The sequence below is a fragment of the Bombina bombina genome, chromosome 6, assembly GCF_027579735.1.
Source record: "Bombina bombina isolate aBomBom1 chromosome 6, aBomBom1.pri, whole genome shotgun sequence".
Taxonomy (NCBI): domain Eukaryota; kingdom Metazoa; phylum Chordata; class Amphibia; order Anura; family Bombinatoridae; genus Bombina; species Bombina bombina.
In genome coordinates this window covers 961,514,157-961,529,654 of record NC_069504.1, presented here as the reverse complement: position 1 = coordinate 961,529,654, position 15,498 = coordinate 961,514,157, and positions in this window count along the sequence as shown.

The window sequence follows — 15,498 nt, the reverse complement described above, 5'->3', positions numbered from 1 at the left end:
TCTTTTCACATCACTTATTATATTGTGCACATTGATAAATACCGTATATGCACTTTATATATTGGTAGATACCACATACATATATTTACAGCTCTATTGCTTTCATTAGCGCTACCCTACAACTCCCCTTTTTCTTACAAAATAATTAAAATATAATGGAAAGTTTTTAACTGCACATAATTAAACATTTCATTTAACAATTTTAAACATTTGAATATCTTTTTAAATATTTGTTAAAAAAAATATTTATTTTTTTTAAGTCTGGGTAATTTATGGCAGCTATTATGGTTAGGACTGGCACTGTGAATACGTTATTAGAAGAAACTAAGAGAGAACTATAGATTATGTGATCTCTGATAGGTGCAACCCTGCCTGCTTATTATTATTATCATTTATTTGTATAGCGCCCCCAAATTCCGTAGCGCTGGGTACAATGATAGGGGTATACAATGACAAAGATTTTTGAAAAATACAAAACATAACAAAACTAAACAAATCTAGTACAGGAGGACGAGGGCCCTGCTCAGGAGAGCTCACAGTCTACAGGTTTAACGTGCAGAGACATAAGGTTAGGCTAGCTTGTTACATCGGTTGTAGTTGCAGCAGTGAGTCAGGCAGTTCATGTATTAGTTTGGTTTGGATGAAGGATGGAGGAGAGATGGTACGCCTCTCTGAATAGGTGGGTTTTCAAGGAGCGTCTGAAGCTATACAAGGTTGGAAAAAATCTCATGGAGCAGGGTAGAGTGTTCCAGAGGACAGGAGCAGCACATGCGAAGTCTTGGAAGCGGGACGTAGAGATAACAGGAGTGGAGAGACGTAGGTCAGAGGTTGATAGAAGAGGACTGGATGGGGAATATTTCACAATGAGAGAGGAAATACAGTTGGGAGTTAGACTGTTTAGTGCTTTGTAAGTTAGGGTTAATACTTTAAATTGTATTCTGGAGTGTATGGGGAGCCAGTGTAGAGACTGGCAGAGCGGAGCAGCTGATGTAGATCGGTGACTTAGGTGGATGAGTCTAGCAGAAGCATTCATAATAGATTGGAGGGAGGAGAGGCAGTGTTTTTATATGAGATACTATTAAGCAAATAAAATGGTTAAAGAAAAAAGAAGAAAAAATGGAAAGCGGCTTTGGGGCACTATCTTCTATAATTAAAATTAAATTCTTTATTAGGATTAATTCAAATTCCATATTACATAAATGTCTTGAGACAAGTAAGGGTAATGAGATTGAATAAAATGATTTAAGTTAAAAAAAACTGCAGTTATCCACTAGGATTCACATATCAGTATAAGAGGATCTAAACTGTAGTATTAGAATACATACATTTCAACTCTAAAACTAGGTAAACAGAATGAAATAACAGTAACAATCTTATTGGTGGAAATAGCGATTACGCTCCAAAGTGGGTGCTATCCTGATAGTTTAAATACTTAGCATAGTGATAGGACACTCAGGTATTTACTTTTGTGTACTGACTCACATTGAGAAAGGTCCGTTTATGGACCAAAATGCATTTGAGTTGTTTGTGTGCCAAAACTTAGTGCTAGTGCTGCCACATATACATCCCCAGACCGATGCCGAGGTTCCAATTTATCAGCCGGTAATACTTGGGGAAGGTATCTCTGTGAGCAACCTAGTTTTAGAGTTGAACTTTATGTATTCTAATACTATAATTTATGGCAGCACTTGCTGTTAAATAGGCCTGCATACAAGTGGCATTAGATTTAGTTTACAAATGTAGATCTTCTCTTGTGTTATTTTGAATGAATGAGCTGTCTAATTGTTTAAATGACACTAAACCCTTTAGAATAGTATAATCTTTAAATTCATAGTTAGTTCTATTTCCCCTCCAACTACATCATGTGACAACTATCAGCCAATCACAAAATGCATATATGTATATTCTGTGAATCTTGCACATGCTCAGTAAGATCTGGGGCCCGATTCGATATGCAGCATCGCCCGCAAAAGCCGGCGACGCCAAATTTTGCGCTGGTTTGGTATCACATATACGGCGTAGCATACAACCTACGCGCGTATATTTCTGCCTTCGCCCGTATTATTTTTACCCATAGACTGACATACAAAACGCGCAGTTTGGTATCCAATATACAGCGTAAGGACTTACGCACGCAGAATTCAGAAAATCTACTCCATTCTCATCTCGCCACAAATTTGCGGCGCAGCAACCCTTGCACTGACTAAAAAAACCAATGTAACTCTCTGAAGGCCTAACTAATGCATGCTCAACAACATACATATCAGCAGTTTGGATCTCAAACAGTTAAACCTCTTCCAAACATTTATTATTCCTGCCCCTGCAAGTGTGTCAATTGTGTCAAACCAATCACAAACAGCACAACCTCTCAACAGGAAGCCTAAAAAACCCTCCAATGCACATCCTCATTATCCACCATGTTTCTTTTGCTTTCCATAGAGAGGCAGCATCATAGGGCACAAGGGGTGCTGGAAGCCCTACAAGCCCCTGTTGTTCCGTCTATATATGCTGATTCTATAGTTGCTGCTGAGGTCCCTGATCATGGTGCTGCCCCTGCTGATGCCCCTGCTGCAGCTGGACATCAAATTACATACTGCAGATTTCCACTGCATGTAAGTGAAACTACTACTACATCCCACCCCCCTTCCCTTAACCACCCTAATTACTGAAAATATCTCATTAGTTTAATTCATGTTTAGGTCACTATGATTTATTGACTATCATTAAGAAAAATCAAAATGGATGTTCATACCTTATGTTCACACCTTCTGTAAATACATCATTATTTAGATATATATACACCCATGTGCAGGGATAGGCAAGGTGTCCTTCACTAACGGTCTATACTTTAGAAAATGTATGCCACAGCCTTGCCTTGTACCTATCCCTGCCCATGTGTCAATTTCTATTGGATGTGAGAAACCTTGATTTACACCTTATAAGTGAATATTACTATATGTACCCTTCATACACAACTATGTGATGTGGTTTATAGAACATAGAATATGTCATAAACAGGATAATATTACCTTTTTGGGCCCATTTCCACACAGGCCTTATTATATGTTTAAACAATATTAGTGTACTAAAACACCCCTAACATGGATGTGAATAGCAATTATATGGTAAATAACAGAGGACAAGATTTATGGTGAACTATAAGAATATATATTTTTTTTTAGGCTTCTTGGATGAGGGGGCTGAGGTTACTGGAGTGGATTTCCTTGCTCTCCTGGTTTGGGAAGATTCAGATTATTCTGCTGGAGTGCTGGCCACAGATGATAGGCTGGAGGCAGTGTCCTGCTGGTGTGTAAAGTGCTCAACCAACACACCCAAGAGTTCATTTTGTTCTCTCCATCTATTGTCCATCTGCATCTGCATATCAGACAGAACTCGCATCATCTGAGACTAGTTTTGAACAATTCCATTTAATGATGCTGCCATGTCCCTCTGCAGCTCTATGCTACACTTGAGTAACCTCTCTTGGCTCCTGTGTAACCTCTCTTGGGTCCTGTGAAACTTCTCTTGTCCTCTTTGTCTGCTCTCACAGCTTGCTATGAGCCTCCTCTGCAGTGCAATGTATTCCTCACCCAGAGGAGAATACAATGCATCCACAGGCTCTTGAGCAGCAGGGCTTCTAGGTGCCTGAGGTGCATGTTCAGCTGCATCTGCTGGTGCTTGAGGAACTACTTCAGCTGCATCTGCATGTGCTTGAGTAAAAACTTCAGCTGCATGTGCTTGAGGAACATCTTCAGCTGCTGGTGCTTGTGGAACATCTTTATCTGCATGTGCTTGTGGGACATCTTCAGCTATATGCTCATCTGCAGATGGTGGAGCTCTCCCAAGGGAAGATGATAGTGGAGCTCTCCCAAGGGAAGATGATGGTGGAGCTCTACCAAGGGAAGAGGATGGTGGAGCTCTCAGGGTGGATTGGTAGTCCCATTGTGACCACTCAGCCTGTCCAGTTTGCATTTCTTGGGACATACCCTGTGTGTAATAGCCATGACTGCCCTGATATTGTGTTGGGGGGGGGGTAAAGACATGGACCCTTTGTGGCTGACTTGGCTCCCGCTCAAAGCCAAAAGATGAGTATTCCTCTGGCCAGGAATCTTGCCAGGGCTCATATGGCAATGGTGGTGGCATCACTTCCGGGTCCTCAACAGAAGCCATCCAACCCTGCTCATGCCTGGGAGCAAAATGTTCACGTGGTTGCCTGTAGACTGGTGGTGGTGGAGGTGGCTGCATGCCTGTGACTGGTGGTGGTGGTGGTGGAGGTGGCTGCATGCCTGTGACTGGTGGTGGTGGTGGAGGTGGCGGCATGCCTGTTTGCAGCCTGGTGACAGAAGGTTCTGTGGAGGAGTCAAATCATGATAGGGATTAGTCATATATATGACCATGTGGGCATACAATGTACACTGATACATGCTAGGGCCTATACTCATTCTCATGTCAAACTCTATAACATGCATGTGCACAATGTGATTTGTGATATGAGGGATTTTAATCTGCACAGTATGCAGGTATGTGTTTCATACTATAGTTATGTGTACATGTCAATGATGGAGACAATGTGTTCTTTAACCCCTTAACGACCGAGGACGTGCAGGGTACGTCCTCAAAAAAAAGGCAGTTAATGCCTGAGAACGTACCCTGCACGTCCTCGGTGTGGAAAGCAGCTGGAAGCGATCCTGTTTGCTTCCAGCTGCTTTCCGGTTATTGCAGTGATGCCTCGATATGGAGGCATCCTGCAATAACCTTTTGAAGCCATCCGATGCAGAGAGAGCCACTCTGTGGCCCTCTCTGCACCGGAGATCGGTGGCTTCCTTCGTTGGTGGATGGGAGCAGTACCGGGAGGCGGGTGGCGGCCATCGATGGCCCTGGAGATGTGGAGGGGGGCGGGATCGTGGGCGGGGATGCCCGGGGGCGCGCACAGACGCGCGCGCGTGCACGGGAGGGCGGGGGCGGGCGCGTGCACGGGGAGGGAGCGGGTGGGAACCGCTACACTACAGAAAAAGGCAATCAGTTAAAAAAAGTAAAAAAAAAATACGATCAATGAGGTGGTGGGGGTTTGTGGTGGGGGGTGTTTGGGGAAGCTACACTACAGAAAAAAAAAACACTAAGAAAAAAAAAAAAAAAAGCCCTTTTTTGTGCAAGCTGGGTACCCAAGATGGCCCCCAATAAGGCAGATAGGGAAGGGTTACAGAGCTGTTTTGGGGGGGATCAGGGAGGTTGGAGGCTAAGGGGGGTCCTACACAGCAGAAGAATTATTATTTATTTTTTTAAAAAAACCTAAACCCCCCAAAAAGCTTTTATTTTAGTACTGGCAGACTTTCTGCCAGTACTTAAGATGGCGGGGACAATTGTGGGGTGGGGGAGGGAAGGGAGCTGTTTGGGAGGGATCAGGGGGTCTGATGTGTCAGGTGGGAGGCTGATCTCTACACTAAAGCTAAAATTAACCCTGCAAGCTCCCTACAAACTTCCTAATTAACCCCTTCACTGCTAGCCATAATACACGTGTGATGCGCAGCAGCATTTTGCGGCCTTCTAATTACCAGAAAGCAACACCAAAGTCATATATATCTGCTATTTCTGAACAAAGGGGATCCCAGAGAAGCATTTACAACCATTTGTGCCATAATTGCACAAGCTGTTTGTAAATGATTTCAGTGAGAAACCTAAAATTGTGAAAAATTTAACGTTTTTTTTTTATTTGATCGCATTTGGCGGTGAAATGGTGGCATGAAATATACCAAAATGGGCCTAGATCAATACTTTGGGTTGTCTACTACACTACACTAAAGCTAAAATTAACCATACAAGCTCCCTACAAGCTCCCTAATTAACCCCTGCACTGCTGGGCATAATACACGTGTGGTGCGCAGCGGCATTTAGCGGCCTTCTAATTACCAAAAAGCAATGCCAAAGCCATATATGTCTGCTATTTCTGAACAAAGGGGATCCCAGAGAAGCATTTACAACCATTTGTGCCATAATTGCACAAGCTGTTTGTAAATAATTTCAGTGAGAAACCGAAAGTTTGTGAAAAAATTTGTGAAAAAGTGCCAGGGCTCATATGGCAATGGTGGTGGCAGCACTTCCGGGTCCTCAACAGAAGCCATCCAACCCTGCTCATGCCTGGGAGCAAAATGTTCACGTGGTTGCCTGTAGACTGGTGGTGGTGGAGGTGGCTGCATGCCTGTGACTGGTGGTGGTGGTGGTGGAGGTGGCTGCATGCCTGTGACTGGTGGTGGTGGTGGAGGTGGCGGCATGCCTGTTTGCAGCCTGGTGACAGAAGGTTCTGTGGAGGAGTCAAATCATGATAGGGATTAGTCATATATATGACCATGTGGGCATACAATGTACACTGATACATGCTAGGGCCTATACTCATTCTCATGTCAAACTCTATAACATGCATGTGCACAATGTGATTTGTGATATGAGGGATTTTAATCTGCACAGTATGCAGGTATGTGTTTCATACTATAGTTATGTGTACATGTCAATGATGGAGACAATGTGTTCTTTAACCCCTTAACGACCGAGGACGTGCAGGGTACGTCCTCAAAAAAAAGGCAGTTAATGCCTGAGAACGTACCCTGCACGTCCTCGGTGTGGAAAGCAGCTGGAAGCGATCCTGTTTGCTTCCAGCTGCTTTCCGGTTATTGCAGTGATGCCTCGATATGGAGGCATCCTGCAATAACCTTTTGAAGCCATCCGATGCCGAGAGAGCCACTCTGTGGCCCTCTCTGCACCGGAGATCGGTGGCTTCCTTCGTTGGTGGATGGGAGCAGTACCGGGAGGCGGGTGGCGGCCATCGATGGCCCTGGAGATGTGGAGGGGGGCGGGATCGTGGGCGGGGATGCCCGGGGGCGCGCACGGACGCGCGCGCGTGCACGGGAGGGCGGGGGCGGGCGCGTGCACGGGGAGGGAGCGGGTGGGAACCACTACACTACAGAAAAAGGCAATCAGTTAAAAAAAAAATACGATCAATGAGGTGGTGGGGGTTTGTGGTGGGGGGGGGGGGGGGTGTTTGGGGAAGCTACACTACAGAAAAAAAAAAACACTAAGAAAAAAAAAAAAAGCCCTTTTTTGTGCAAGCTGGGTACTGGCAGACAGCTGCCAGTACCCAAGATGGCCCCCAATAAGGCAGATAGGGAAGGGTTACAGAGCTGTTTTGGGGGGGATCAGGGAGGTTGGAGGCTAAGGGGGGTCCTACACAGCAGAAGAATTATTATTTTTTTTTTTAAAAAAACCTAAACCCCCCAAAAAGCTTTTATTTTAGTACTGGCAGACTTTCTGCCAGTACTTAAGATGGCGGGGACAATTGTGGGGTGGGGGAGGGAAGGGAGCTGTTTGGGAGGGATCAGGGGGTCTGATGTGTCAGGTGGGAGGCTGATCTCTACACTAAAGCTAAAATTAACCCTGCAAGCTCCCTACAAACTTCCTAATTAACCCCTTCACTGCTAGCCATAATACACGTGTGATGCGCTGCAGCATTTTGCGGCCTTCTAATTACCAGAAAGCAACGCCAAAGTCATATATATCTGCTATTTCTGAACAAAGGGGATCCCAGAGAAGCATTTACAACCATTTGTGCCATAATTGCACAAGCTGTTTGTAAATGATTTCAGTGAGAAACCTAAAATTGTGAAAAATTTTACGTTTTTTTTTTATTTGATCGCATTTGGCGGTGAAATGGTGGCATGAAATATACCAAAATGGGCCTAGATCAATACTTTGGGTTGTGTACTACACTACACTAAAGCTAAAATTAACCATACAAGCTCCCTACAAGCTCCCTAATTAACCCCTGCACTGCTGGGCATAATACACGTGTGGTGCGCAGCGGCATTTAGCGGCCTTCTAATTACCAAAAAGCAATGCCAAGGCCATATATGTCTGCTATTTCTGAACAAAGGGGATCCCAGAGAAGCATTTACAACCATTTGTGCCATAATTGCACAAGCTGTTTGTAAATAATTTCAGTGAGAAACCGAAAGTTTGTGAAAAAATTTGTGAAAAAGTGAACGATTTTTTGTATTTGATCGCATTTGGCGGTGAAATGGTGGCATGAAATATACCAAAATTGGCCTAGATCAATACTTTGGGATGTCTTCTAAAAAAAATATATACATGTCCATTGATATTCAAGGATTCCTGAAAGATATTAGTGTTCCAATGTAACTAGCGCTAATTTTGAAAAAAAGTAGTTTGGAAATAGCAAAATGCTACTTGTATTTATGGCCCTATAGCTTTCAAAAAAAGCAAAGAACATGTAAATATTAGGTATTTCTAAACTCAGGACAAAATTTAGAAACTATTTAGCATGTTTTCTTTTTGGTGGTTGTAGATGTGTAACAGATTTTGGGGGTCAAAGTTAAAAAAAGTGTGTTTTTTTCCATTTTTTCCTCATATTTTATAAAAAATTTTATAGTAAATTATAAGATATGATGAAAATAATGGTATTTTTCGAAAGTTAATTTAATGGCGAGAAAAACGGTATATAATATGTGTGGGTACAGTAAATGAGTAAGAGGGAAATTACAGCTAAACACAAACACCGCAAAAATGTAAAAATAGCCTTGGTCCCAAACGGACAGAAAATGGAAAAGTGCTGTGGTCATTAAGGGGTTAAGTGACACTATGGTCACACAATTTACTTTAGCCTGATGTAGGCACAGAACCTGCTTTCTGAGCTAAAAGTATTGTGATGGCTATAGTGTCCATTTACTGAAAACTCTACATGTGTCTTGTGTCCTGTGTTACTCTGAGACATGTTAGTATTGCGCTATTCCACCTCATATCATAAATTGCATTGTGTTAAGTAGCATTAATGTGAAATATAATTGTAGATGTTTTTGTTAGTAGGCCAAATACCATGCTCCTCATTGTGTACATGAATGTGTGACATTAAAGGATGTTATATCTCAAATACATATCATACTGGTGTGTGGGATATTACTCACCAGCATGAGGTGCTGTGGTTGCAGCCCCTGAGTCACAAGCCCCTGGAAGTCCACGGACTGCTGTGATACTCAGGGACGTGCGTATCATCTCCTGCCAGGTGTTGTATTCTGTGTCCATAGGTGGACCACCGCCTGTTCCCCTCTGGTGCATGGCTTCCTGCCCCATCTTCTCTTTAACCCGCCTCCTACAGTCGTTCCACCTTTTTTCAGGCCCTCAACAGTTCTCCTCTGCGGGGCCACACTGTTGACGACATCTTCTACCACCAACCATCCTGCTTTCCGCCTTCTGGCAACACCTTTGCCCTTCGCCTGGCCAAAGAGGGCACTGTGATTGTCCATGATGACCTGGACTAGTGCAACATTCTCAGAGAATGAGAAATTATTACATCTCATCCTCTCATTCTCTGTGGACACCTGGCTTCCTCCCTGCAATGTCCCTGGTGTGGGTTCCTCCCTATCCTCTCCCTCTTCCCCCCTTCTGTCCCCATGTGCACCCTCGATCCCTCTCCTTGATGTGCCTGGTCTCTGGGGCTCTCGGGCTCTCGGGCATCTCCCCTCCCTTCATCCCTTCTAGGTCTCCCTCTCCCCACTCCACTTACTCCCTGACGGGGACCCTGATGCTCCTCCTGTCCTCTACAATACTCCTCTCCCTGCCACTCCTCTCCCCTCCTCCCCTCCGCCCTACCTCTCCCTACCATCCTCACACTACACACACACTCACACACTCACACTCACTCCCAGTTCAATCACACACAATCACAACCAAACACTCAGCCTATCACACTGTAAAATTGAAATAAAATGTGTGAGGTGTTAGAAAAAAAAAAGTGTTGTGTATTTTGTATATGTATGTATGCAAAATGTGCGCAATATGTAAAAAGATGTGTAAGTGTACAAGCTTACCCAACCAACAATGCAACCTAACTAACTCCTCTGTTTGCGCCTCTCTCTCTACTCTCTAACTAATTCTCAACTCCACTGTAGTGTGCTGTAGCTCAACGAACCATCCAAACACACTGAAGAAAATGCCGGCTGCGCATGGGTTTATATATGAATTTTGAATAGCGTAATTACGTTACGCATTTTTAGATGAAGTCGCGGGTAATTTTTATGAGTGTTAGCCTAATTTGCATAAAACTACACTTTATTGAGACTTTACGTGGACAAAATACTGGCGTAAGTACTTGCGACGATTAAAATGTGTATTTGCGCACTTTTCAGAACAACGCCAGTTTGTCCTACTTATGCCACTTTAGCATCTGACGGCGCCGTATATTGGATACCCCGAAGTGCGAGGTGAAATTACGGGTGGCGCAGGTTCCCTCGCTTGCACCGAAAACTACGCCGTATATCGGATCGCGCCCCTGGTGCTTAAGAAAGTGTGTATATATAAAGATTGTGCACATTTAGATAATGGAAGTGAATTGGAAAGTTGTTTAAAATTATGTGGTCTATCTGAATCATGAAATTTGTAAGGTTTCATATTTAACTGAACAGAAGCTTTATTTGTAAAATATTTACCATCAAGTGATAGTAAACATCATTTGCGCATCTCCTACTTCTTTTAGCTGTGCGATGACGAATCCGGCTTCATCCAATAGTTAAGTGCCCCACATGGTGTCCACCTTGTGGGGTACGCAACGATTTATACATCTTAACAGGGGAACAATCATTAGATAGAAAATTTGTGTTTTATAACTTTTTATTTTCTCTCTTCAAAACTAATCATGGTATTTCAGCTAACGAATGTTTATATGGAGACTCTCAATGCATAGAAAACTATAGAAATGACAATGAAAATAATATTTATATATCTATTTCCCTTTTTCATTTTCTGTTGTATAAATGTATAACAAAAGCTAATGATGATAAAGTTTTTCTTTCTTTTATAGAACATGCTCTTAATATATTGTATGTAAAAGATTGATCCTCATTATAAACATACAGGATTACCCTATAGGGTTAATAATACCAGTGAACTGGATATGTAATTGAACTACCTTATGATTATTGGCTGAATGATCTCTCTCTACCCTATATAAGTATGCTTCTGATGATAGTAAGGATTTTTGAGGAAGTGTGCCTGGTGGCACAGGAAATGTGTCAGATTGTATGACAGACAGAATTGGATATGATATTTCTACTTTGCTTACAATAGACTTTAAACTTTCACCAAGGTGATGTCTGCACTTATTTTATTTGAAACATTATAGTAATTAATGTAGCAGAGTTATCCTTTGTTGCTCAGCAAGGTGCAGTAGCATTAGAAAATCTAAAAATATAAAAGCTAAATTACTTGAAAGAGTGCCAAAATAAATAATGAAAGTATAGTTCAAAGTTGGCTAAATACACACAATTAAACAATTTATATTAAAATCTCAATGTGATTACTGTCCCTTTAAAGGGACAGTGTACTCTGATATTTTGTCCCCGTTAATATGTTCCCAATTATCCATTTTACATGGTATGATGAATTAAACGTAATGGGTGAGAAATCAGTTCAGTGGGTGGTGACAGATAAATAAGTGGTAACTGACACTGACAGTAGCAGAGATGACAACTCAAGTGTTGATCTAGTGCAAACTGTCACGACCCCTGGTAAACAGATGATGCCAAGCAATAGTGAGGACACCTCAATCCCCCTGTCAGGCAATTGTATTAGAAAAAAACAGACCTTCCGGTTACCAAGTTAAATTATGGCTAACTGCACAGCAAGTAATAAATGTGTAACACAGTTCTCCAGTCACGGTTGTGTACATACCTTATGCTGCATACATTCTTCCATGGACAATGTCCTTAGGTACCAGACATGTAGTTGTAGCCGTGCCAACAGCCGTCCAGACAACTAGGAGAACAGCGGTCTTCAGTCTAACCAAACCATCCGTTAATGGAGAAGCCAACCCTGCAGCCCCTTGCTAGAAACTCTGTGCTTACTCGGGCCAAAAGGGCAAGTAAAACATTGAAAGATGTGAGAAGTACTCGAGTTGTAGCAAATAAAACAATGTATTGGACAAATCCAAAGTAAAGGTACATACGTTGTGTAAGGAGTAAATACCCCCGGGTAAAAAGAGCAGAGTAACGGCTAGATTTGGAGTTTTGTCGGTAACGACCCGAAAAACTAATGCCGGCTTTTTTCTGGCCGCACCATAAAAATAACTCTGGTATTGAGAATCCACATAAAGGCTGCGTTAGGCTCCAAAAAAGGAGCGTAGAGCATTTTTAACGCAGCTTCAACTCTCGATACCAGAGTTGCTTACGGACGCGGCCAGCCTCAAAAACGTGCTCGTGCACGATTCCCCCATAGGAAACAATGGGGCTGTTTGAGCTGAAAAAAAAACTAACACCTGCAAAAAAGTCGCGTTCAGCTCCTAACGCAGCCCCATTGTTTGCTATGCGGTAACCCTTCCTACGTCTGCACTTAACACTCTAACATGTACCCCGAGTCTAAACACCCCTAACCTTACACTTATTAACCCCTAATCTGCCGTCCCCGCTATCGCTGACCCCTGCATATTATTATTAACCCCTAATCTTCCGCTCCGTAAACCGCCGCTACTTACATTATCCCTATGTACCCCTAATCTGGTTCCCTAACATCGCCAACCCCTATATTATATTTCAAGATCTTGAAAAAGCCCTGTATAGGGAGAAACGCGTTGATGAAGTCACAATTATAGTTATTTATTCACATTCTAAGCTGGAGCTACACTTGTGAGTGTGCATTGCTGTTGGAAGTCGTTACCCTTGATATAACAAAGAATCTACAATTGTCAGCTGGACCGGCAGAGACTGACATTATTGGCAAGCAAGGTCGACAGAATCCGACAAGGGTACTACTGCACGGAACTTTTCCGCAGAGAAAAATCAGAGCTCCTCAGTTTGAGGATTGGACAGAGCTAATTCTTTCACACATCACTCCTTCAAAGGTAACTTGCGTGTTGTTATACACTTAAGAGCAGATACTTTGGTAGCGGAAATTTCAGTTATCTTCTAAAGCCGCTCCGAAAAAGGACCAATCAGGAGGCCGATCCAGGACAGCGCCCATAAAGGTGACGTCACCCCGCTACGGCGGTAACTTTGAACACAGAGACTTCAGAACACACACAGTGTGGGGGTAAGCCTGCGGTTGATCGCCAACTTAGAGTATGAACTTTGGAATTTACTCCTGATATCTTTCCAACTTGAACTGTTATTAGTTCCATTGGCCCACAATAACGGATCTTCCTCTATATATTTTTATGTGGTGGCAACCTGAGTTTTAGTTTTATTTTTAACGGAGATGTCCGTTAGTTTTATGCATTTATACAATTTTTAAGAGAATTGTCTAATATCATTCTTTTATGCTTTATGAAGTATATTAAATTGGCATAGTCCTTTTTTAAATGTAAGATTTGGTCTCTTTTTTCTACCTCACTATCTTATACATATTAAGAACACTAGTGTACTGTTTAAAGGGATACCCTTTGTAACTTGAAATAATAAGTATTTTGTTTTCTACTGTATATACACACCATTAATGAATTCATTTAGATTTGGTTTTGATAGCACTTTATTTGCAGGATATACCTGGTTTTATTATATTCACGTTTAAAGTCACCTTTAGCTTTTTTAGCGCTCCTGTTTTCTGTTATTTCATAGTACTATTTTCTGGCCTATATTAGGGACCTTTAGGTCTTTTCAGGAGTTTGGTGTATCACCCTGCGCTCATATTCAACCTTTATTTTATATATCTAACCCTAACACTAACACCCCCCTAAGTTAAATATAATTTAAATCTAACGAAATAAATTAACTCTTATTAAATAAATTATTCCTATTTAAAGCTAAATACTTACCTGTAAAATAAATCCTAATATAGCTACAATATAAATTATATTTATATTATAGCTATTTTAGGATTTATATTTATTTTACAGGTAACTTTGTATTTATTTTAACCAGGTACAATAGCTATTAAATAGTTAAGAACTATTTAATAGCTAAAATAGTTAAAATAATTACAAATTTACCTGTAAAAGAAATCCTAACCTAAGTTACAATTAAAACTAACACTATACTATCAATAAATTAATTAAATAAACTACCTACAATTACCTACAATTAACCTAACACTACACTATCAATAAATTAATTAAATACAATTCCTACAAATAAATACAATTAAATAAACTTGCTAAAGTACAAAAAATAAAAAAGAACTAAGTTACAAAAAATAAAAAAATATCTACAAACATAAGAAAAATATTACAACAATTTTAAACTAATTACACCTACTATAAGCCCCCTAATAAAACAACAAAGCCCCCCAAAATAAAAAATGCCCTACCCTATTCTAAATTACTAAAGTTAAAAGCTCTTTTACCTTACCAGCCCTGAACAGGGCCCTTTGCGGGGCATGCCCCAAGAAATTCAGCTCTTTTGCCTGTAAAAAAAAAAATACAATACCCCCCCCCCCCCCAACATTACAACCCACCACCCACATACCCCTAATCTAACAGATAAGATAATGAGACACTCTCTCCCTATAAGATCACCCTATTCTATTGTGTTGTGGTTTCAATTAGTAGAAACGGCTATTTCATATACCAAAATGTACCTTAATGAACTATTCCCTATACATTTCTTAAATTCTGCAGCTAGTTCAAGTAATTGGAAACACATTAAAAGGGACATAAAACACACAAAAATGACTTTTGTTATTCAGACAGAGCATAGTTTTATACATTTTTCCAAGTAAGCTCGAGAGCAGAAATTAACTACAGGGGCTAGCTGTTGTTTGGTTGCTGTACATGTATGCCACTTGGATCACCCAATGTATCCAGCTGCCAGTTTGATAACAGTAAATTGGAAAGTTGTTTAACCTTTTCCCGGCGTTAGGACGTTCTATGCCGTCCTAACTGAGCTGGGCTTTAGCACTGTTAGGATGGCATGGAATGTCCTAGCCATTTGGCTGCACTGAAGCCAACACCCCTTACTCAAGGGGATCAGGTCATGGTGGGCATGCCTAGCATTGTAGGCTCGGCCCCTTTGACCCGATCCCATCATTGAAATCTCATGACCGAATGCACGCTCGCGCAATTTCAATTTGTTTACATCGGAACGTTGATCTGATGTAGACAAATAAAACCCGACATGAAAGGGTTAATAATGTGTATTGCGGGAAGCAACAGATAAGAATTCATTGTATTTAAAGCTGCTGCAAGATAACCCCTGAAAAAAGGTCTGGCTTATCTTTCTACCTAAAACCTCACTGGGAAGTTCAAAAGAAATGTAATATATATATATATATATATATATATATATATATATATATATATATATATATATATTATACATATGAAAGGGAGATTTAAACAAGCTCAAAGAATGTCACATCTAAACAAAAACGAGAGGGTCACATTTCTGCAAACCTAACAAAACTTTTGGTTTAGATTCAACACTATATGTAAACAAAAAAAAGGGCGTGCAAAGTTATGAAAGTTCTTAATTTAGAGGGAACAAATTCGAGTCTTCTTAAAGGAACATGAAA